Below are 6,952 nucleotides of genomic sequence, written 5' to 3'. Positions count from 1 at the left end.
TGCGTAAATTCTGGAAAATTAAGTCTACTTTTTAAATGGTTTTAAACTCCTTTATTAGGTACAACATTAAACTAAATTGACCTGTTTAATTACAGGTCTTTATTCTGAAGAATGCATTTCTTTGTGGCTGACAAAAACAAGGAAATGGTTTCTTCAGAATAAATAAATGCATTCTAATTTTAAATGAGTATAAAATTGAGGCCGGATGTGGTGGCTCACGCCTATAATCCTAGTGCTTTGGGAGGCCCAGGCAGATGGATTGCCTGAGCTCAGCAGTTCAAAACCAGCCTGGCCAACATGATGAAACCACATCTCTACTAAAATATAAAAAATTAGCTGGGTGTGGTGGTGGATGCTTGTAGTCCCAGCTACTCGAGCAGCTGAGGCATGAGAATCGCTTGAACCCGGGAGACAGAGGTTGCAGCGAGCCAAGATTGTGCTACTGCTCTCCAGCCTGGGCAAAAGTGTGAGACTGTCTCAAAAACAAAAAAAAAAATAAAAAAAAAATAAAGATTCCTTATTTGTTTTTGTAAATATAAGAGGGAAAGTTTCCCATACACCAGGAATGGCCTGGAAATAGCAGTATATTAATCAGTAAATTTTGGTGTTTCAAACAGAGATGTTTGATCCAGAAAAACTGAAGAACATTCATCATGACACAGATTTGTTTTTCCATTTAATCAAATCAAGAGGCCCTTTCAAGATTTTTGTAAGAGGTCTTGAAATAAAGAGGAAACTTGCACAAATTAATCAACAACGTTAATCAAGTGCCTACTGCGTACAGGAATTATTCTGGTTGCAAGTGAGAGACCTATAAATCTAAAATGGTCTTTTTTAAAAAAATGAGTTTACTCGCTAATGCAATTTAAGAGTCCAAGAATTAACTCTTTTCAGATGTATGACGTAGGACTCAACGTGACCAGGACTGTTTCTATGTTTTTCTTTCTTGGTGTTGGCTCCTCCTCAGGAAGAATCTCTCTTGTAATTGCTTCCAAGATGGGTTCCAACATACTTCATCATTCAGACCCAGTGGGAAAAAGACAATGTTCCTCCCAGAACAGTTTTAAAACATTTCCTGATGTGAAATCATGTGCCATCCAATTACTCTTCCTGGAAGAGTAAATATGCTTGCTGTTTTAAACTAGAGGTGGGATTAAGCTCATCAAATCACAATGCTCAAGAGAAGTGACTGAGGAGCTTTCTCAGAGGACAATTACAGTAAACTGTTATAGCTAAAGAAAAGTGAATGGATTCTAGGTGGTAAAATTAATAGATGTTCACCGCAGTCCTCTAGAAGATTATTTAGAGAATAAGAAGACATTTAAAATGCATTCCTAGCCGCAAAATTATCACATACAAGCAAGGAATAAACTACAGATACACAAGAAATAATTGCAATTAAAGACTCAGAATTCTAAATTATCACATAGAAGCAGGGAATAAACTACAGATACATGAAAAATAATTGCAATTAAAGACTCAGAATTCTAAGTGGCAAGTTAGTTGTACAAATAACAAATGCATCTCAGAGGAGAAAACATCACTGTGTGTTTCAATGATTAGCCAAATGTTATCCCTTCATTTAATGGTTTTGGTAATAGTATGATGCTTTAAAATGTTCCTGCTCAATCCAGGCTTTTTTGAATTCTTCAGTTTTAACCACGTCCTTAAGTGATTAGTCTTTGGGTCTTAGACCCAAGATGTGAGGTTTTGAAATAATTTTCCTGTGATTGCAATAAAGATAATAAGTTGATTATCATTTGAAATGCTTTTCCATTGAGTTTTAATGCCTTTCTTTTTTACTTTCTTGAACATATATAATGGAAAACATCTTTATAATTATTCCCAAGTACTGAAACTTTAATCTCCATTGTGTAATTGAAATTTTCTCTGCAGCTAAGTGGTTTTTCTGGATCCTTAACAGGCTAAGAACATCTAAATGCTGATCATTTTCTCAAGGGAAAAGAGGAAAAACGTATATAGGGAGAGTGATAAGCCTTTGTTGTCGTTGTTGTAAAGAAAATTCTCTCTTCAGTTTCCATTGCCATTTTTTTGTGAACCTTTTTTAAAACACACTACTTTTTTCTTACTTAAATGATTAAATATCTATGCATTAAACAAATATTTATTGAATGCAAAACATCAGTATATGCCAGCATAATAGAAGCTGTACTAAAAGCTGCATATACAGTGGTGGACAAAACAGTCATAAGTCTATCATCAAAGAGTTTATGGTGTAGGGAAGAAGACACAAAATAAAAAAGTAAAAAAATAAATAGAAAAAGCGATTGATATGTTATTATATATTATAACATATTACTGATATTATATGTTGTAATAAACTATAAAAGAATTAAAAAATGCAATGATAGAAAATAATGTAGTGTGGGCAAGGTGAGATTGAGAAACTTAATTTGACAGGATTTTCATAATGCCTCTCCGAAGAAGTGACATTTAAATAGAAACCTAAAGGATGAGAAGAGCATGTGAAAAGCAGAGTAATAAGTGCTCCGTGTAGGAGATTGAGAGTTCCCTGCAAGGGGAACAGCTCGAGCAAAGGTCCTGGGGTGTAAATAACTTCTCCATGTTTAAGGAACAACGTGAGGGACGGCATGCCTGGAACATCAAAGGGCAAGTTGCAATGAGGTATGAGGTGCATTTGGAGAGGCAAGTAGAGATCCGACCATATGTGGGCTTGTAGGCCCATGATCAAGAATTTGGATTTTACTGAAAATCTAAAAGAACGCCATTAATGTGTTTTAAGCAGTGAAGAATTACGGCCTGATAGATATTTTTTAAGATAACTCTGTCTGCTGGCCGGGCGCGGTGGCTCAAGCCTGTAATCCCAGCACTTTGGGAGGCCGAGGCGGGTGGATCACGAGGTCAGGAGATCGAGACCATCCTGGCTAACATGGTGAAACCCCGTCTCTACTAAAAATACAAAAAACTAGCCGGGCGTGGTGGCGGGCGCCTGTAGTCCCAGCTACTCGGAGGCTGAGGCGGGAGAATGGCGTGAACCCGGGAGGTGGAGCTTGCAGTGAGCCGAGATCGCGCCACTGCACTCCAGCCTGGGCGACAGAGCGAGACTCCGTCTCAAAAAAAAAAAAAAAAAAAAAAAAAAAGATAACTCTGTCTGCCATGCAGCGAATAGTTTGAATGAGGCAAAGCTGAAAATGGAAAGGACAGTAAAGAGGCTCCTATAACACTTGGCCATGGCTTATTTCAAGGTGTGTGTAGGAAGCAGTGCCACCACGATGGGTTAATGGATTGGATGTGGAAGGTGAATAGAAGGGACGATGGTGCCAGTTTTCTGGCTTAAGTTGTCAGAGAGGTGGTGGCTTTCTGAAACTGGGAAGATGCATCAGTCAGGATCTTGGCAGGAAACAGATGGTACACTCAGACAAGATCACTGATGAAAGTTTAATGGCAGGCGCTGTTTACAAAGGAGTGGACAGAGTTAAAAGAAACAAACAAAGGATGGCAAAGGACTCCAGAACTAGCAATGCAAGAAGCCATTATCCTTCCTAGGTCTGGAAGGGCAAGTGGAGTAGTCAGTTCCTGAAACAGAGTTGTAGTTGTAGCCACAGCTTTAAAAAAAAAAAAAAAAAAGTGAAAGCTGTGACTTTTTTGTAGAAATGCAGCCACTACCAACTCAAGGCTGGCAGGAAGGGAACCAGGGAACTCAATACCCCAACTTTTCTTTCCTCCTGCCCTCCAATCTCCTGCCCTACCCCACCACCAACAAACCCGAAATAGAAGCCAAAATCCAAAGTTGACCACTGATGCAGGCTATACAGGTAGCAGCATCCTGGGCTCAAAGCAGGGTGGAGAAAGGTACAGAGAGAATAGAGGGTGTAAATGGAGAATACTCAGTACTGATAACTAGTAAAGGAACTGTTTTGGAGAGTGGGAATCAAAAGTCACATTTTGTACTCATTACATTTGAGACACCTGTGAAATATAAATTGATATTTCATGTAGAAATATGAATCCACAACTCAGAAAAGAGATTTGTGTTGAAAATTAAAATAGGGAAGTTATCAACATCTAGGTTGTTTTTAAAGCAATAGGAGAGATGAGATAACTGAGACAATTTAGAGAGAGATTTAAAAGAGAAGGAGTAAGGGTTAGAATCCAGTATTTGGATGTAGAGTGAGAGTCTAGAAAGGTAGGGGAAAAATTAGAATAGTGGGATGTCAAGAAATGCAAGAATGGAAAGTAGCAGAAGATATAGTAAGTAGGTAAGTATGTCGAATGCAACTGAGAGGTCAGTAAGATAAATACAGAAATGTGTTCATTGGAGTCAATGAAAGTAATAGACAATCTTTGACTCCTTTTTTACTTTTCAAAATTATATTTTTAAAAATCTTTAGGCTGGGCACAGTGACTCACTCCTGTAATCCCAGCACTTTGGGAGGCCAAGGTGGGTCGATCACAAGGTTAGGAGTTCGAGACCACCCTGGCCAACATGGTGAAACCCTGTCTCTATTAAAGATACAAAAAGTTAGCCGGGCGTGGTGGCACTTGCCTGTAATCCCAGCCACTTGGGAGGCTGAGGCAGGAGAATCACTTGAACGTGGGAGGCAAGGGTTGCAGTGAGCCAAGATCGCGCCGCTGCATTCCAGCATGGGCGACAGAGAGAGATTCCTTCTCAAAAAAAAAAAAAAAGAGCTTTAAACAACTTTACATGTTTTATAAAAGTATATAAAGTACACTAAATTTTAAAACTTTAGGAAACAACAGCAGTCCAAATGATATTTTTAAGCATATATTAATAAAATCAGGTCCCCAAACAATGTGAACAACAAGTTCTACCACAAAGAAACACAAGGCCCAGACATATTTATAGGCAAGTTTTACCAACCCTTAAAGGACAAATCACTCCAATCAATTAAGAAATCTATTTCCTTGATCTTCATAAAGTGATCCTATAATTCACGTGAAAGAAAAAGGGCCAAAAAGAGTCTAGAAAAGCACTTTTCAAAGTGTGATTAGAAATTCTTAAGGGTTCCCAAGAACCTTTTTGGGAAGGGTCAGGACGGGGGCCATGAGGTCAAAACCATTTTCATAATAATGCTGAAACGCTATTTGCCGTATTCACTCTCATTCTCTCATTAGTGTACTGTGGAGTTTTCCAGAGGCTACACAATATGTGATATCATGCAAGATTGAATGAAGAAGCAGGTAGGAGGCTATCTTCAATTAAACAGATGTGATAATCTAGCTATCTTCTATTAAGCCAGACATTTTTTAAAATGGCAAAACTGTAAAGTAATGCCCTTCTTCTAAATGTTTGCTTGGAAAATTTATTACTTTTATTTTTTAAATGTTATATTAACATGCAACGGGTTTACTAATATTACTTTTAAATGAATTCATAAATAAGCATTAAATAACTTTTAATTTCTAATAGAGCAAATATTGATGGATATAATCCACATTTTAAAAACTCCTCGGAATTTTCAGTAATTTCTAAAAGTGTAAGGGGTTCCTAAGACCAAAAGTTTGAGAACTGCTGACTTAGCATAAAAAAGGAAGTAAAATAGAGGGTAGGCTTTTATCTCTGAATATCAAGACTGACTTGATGAAGTAAAGCTAGGGTAGTTGAATATATAGCAGTAAAAATTAAAACATCTATCCTTTGCCAGTTTGGGGCTAGGAGGTGAAGAAAGAACTCTAACATGCTGCTGGTGGCACGGCAAATGGTTCAACTGCTTTGGAGAGTGATGTGGCAATGTTGAAGATATGCATAACTTAGGGCCTGGTATTCCAGCTCTACGTATAAAACCCTAAGGAAATTCAAGCGCATGTGAACAGAGAGATAAAAATAGGAATTGCAGCACTGTTTCCAATAAGGGAAATCTGGAAACAACCTATGCATCCCCCAGTGGAAATGCGAAGGAAATACAGCAAGCCCAGAGCAAGAGTTACCCCTTGGAAGGGAAGCCAAAGCAATGGGGAGGGGAAACAAAAGACTTTCAGTTGTATCTGTTTATTTATGAGAAAATAAGGGAGGGAGGGAGGGAGAAAGAGAAAGACTGAAAACACAGCACAATGTCATCACTGAGTTAAATCTGGGTAATGTGTACATAGGAGTTCGTTGTGTATTTATTCTTCTGAATGTTTGAAATACTACATAGTAAAAGCAAGCTACTGGGACCACATTCATTTGCATTCTCATTCTGTATAATGCACACAGTGAAACTGGTTGCCTACAAAGAGAATGTTAAAATTTAAATTCAGGTACAAAGTGGTCTAAATATACACCACAGTCTAGCTCCTCCTAACACTCTGATAGTGTTAAAGGAAGTTTTATTTGTTGTAGGTTTTATAACCAAGCTATTTGAAGGAATGCAGTTGAAGCATGGAGATCAGAGTGTTTCAATCTTCTGGTGTCTCTTGGAGGTGCCATATGTTGGAATCATTGTCAGCTAGAAAAACATCCGCTACAAAAGTGCATCCTTCTGGGGGAAGTCAGTTTGCATAACTTATCCCAAGAGTAAATTCAGACAATGGGGCAGCATCAGGAATGGGCAATGACATCATCCTGGTCTGTGTTCATCTCCATTCTTAACCCAGGTGGACCCAAATAGTATCAGCCAAGTGGATTGGTTTGAGGAGTTATCAAAATAGTTTTGTCTTGGTTTCCTCCTTGGGATAGCAGGGGACTAAGCAAGCTAGTTTCATGGATCATTATTCCAAGCGTCCAACCTCCAAATTTCTAGATAGCAGAGTAACTCTTAGCTAAGCAGTGAGGTCGACAAAGTATGAAACACCATAATTTGTAAGATGAGAATTTATGCTAGTATTAATTATTGTTTCTATTCAATTCCATATACATTCATGAAGCATATATGCTATGGTTTGAATGTTTTCGTCCTCTCCAAAATTCATGTTGAAACTTAATCTCCAATGCAACATATGAAGAAGTGTGGCCTTTAGGAGGTGATTG

The sequence above is a fragment of the Theropithecus gelada genome, chromosome 1 (genome assembly GCF_003255815.1).
Source record: "Theropithecus gelada isolate Dixy chromosome 1, Tgel_1.0, whole genome shotgun sequence".
NCBI classification, from domain to species: domain Eukaryota; kingdom Metazoa; phylum Chordata; class Mammalia; order Primates; family Cercopithecidae; genus Theropithecus; species Theropithecus gelada.
The sequence above is the reverse complement of the archived record's forward strand: the minus strand, read 5'-3'. Positions refer to the sequence as shown.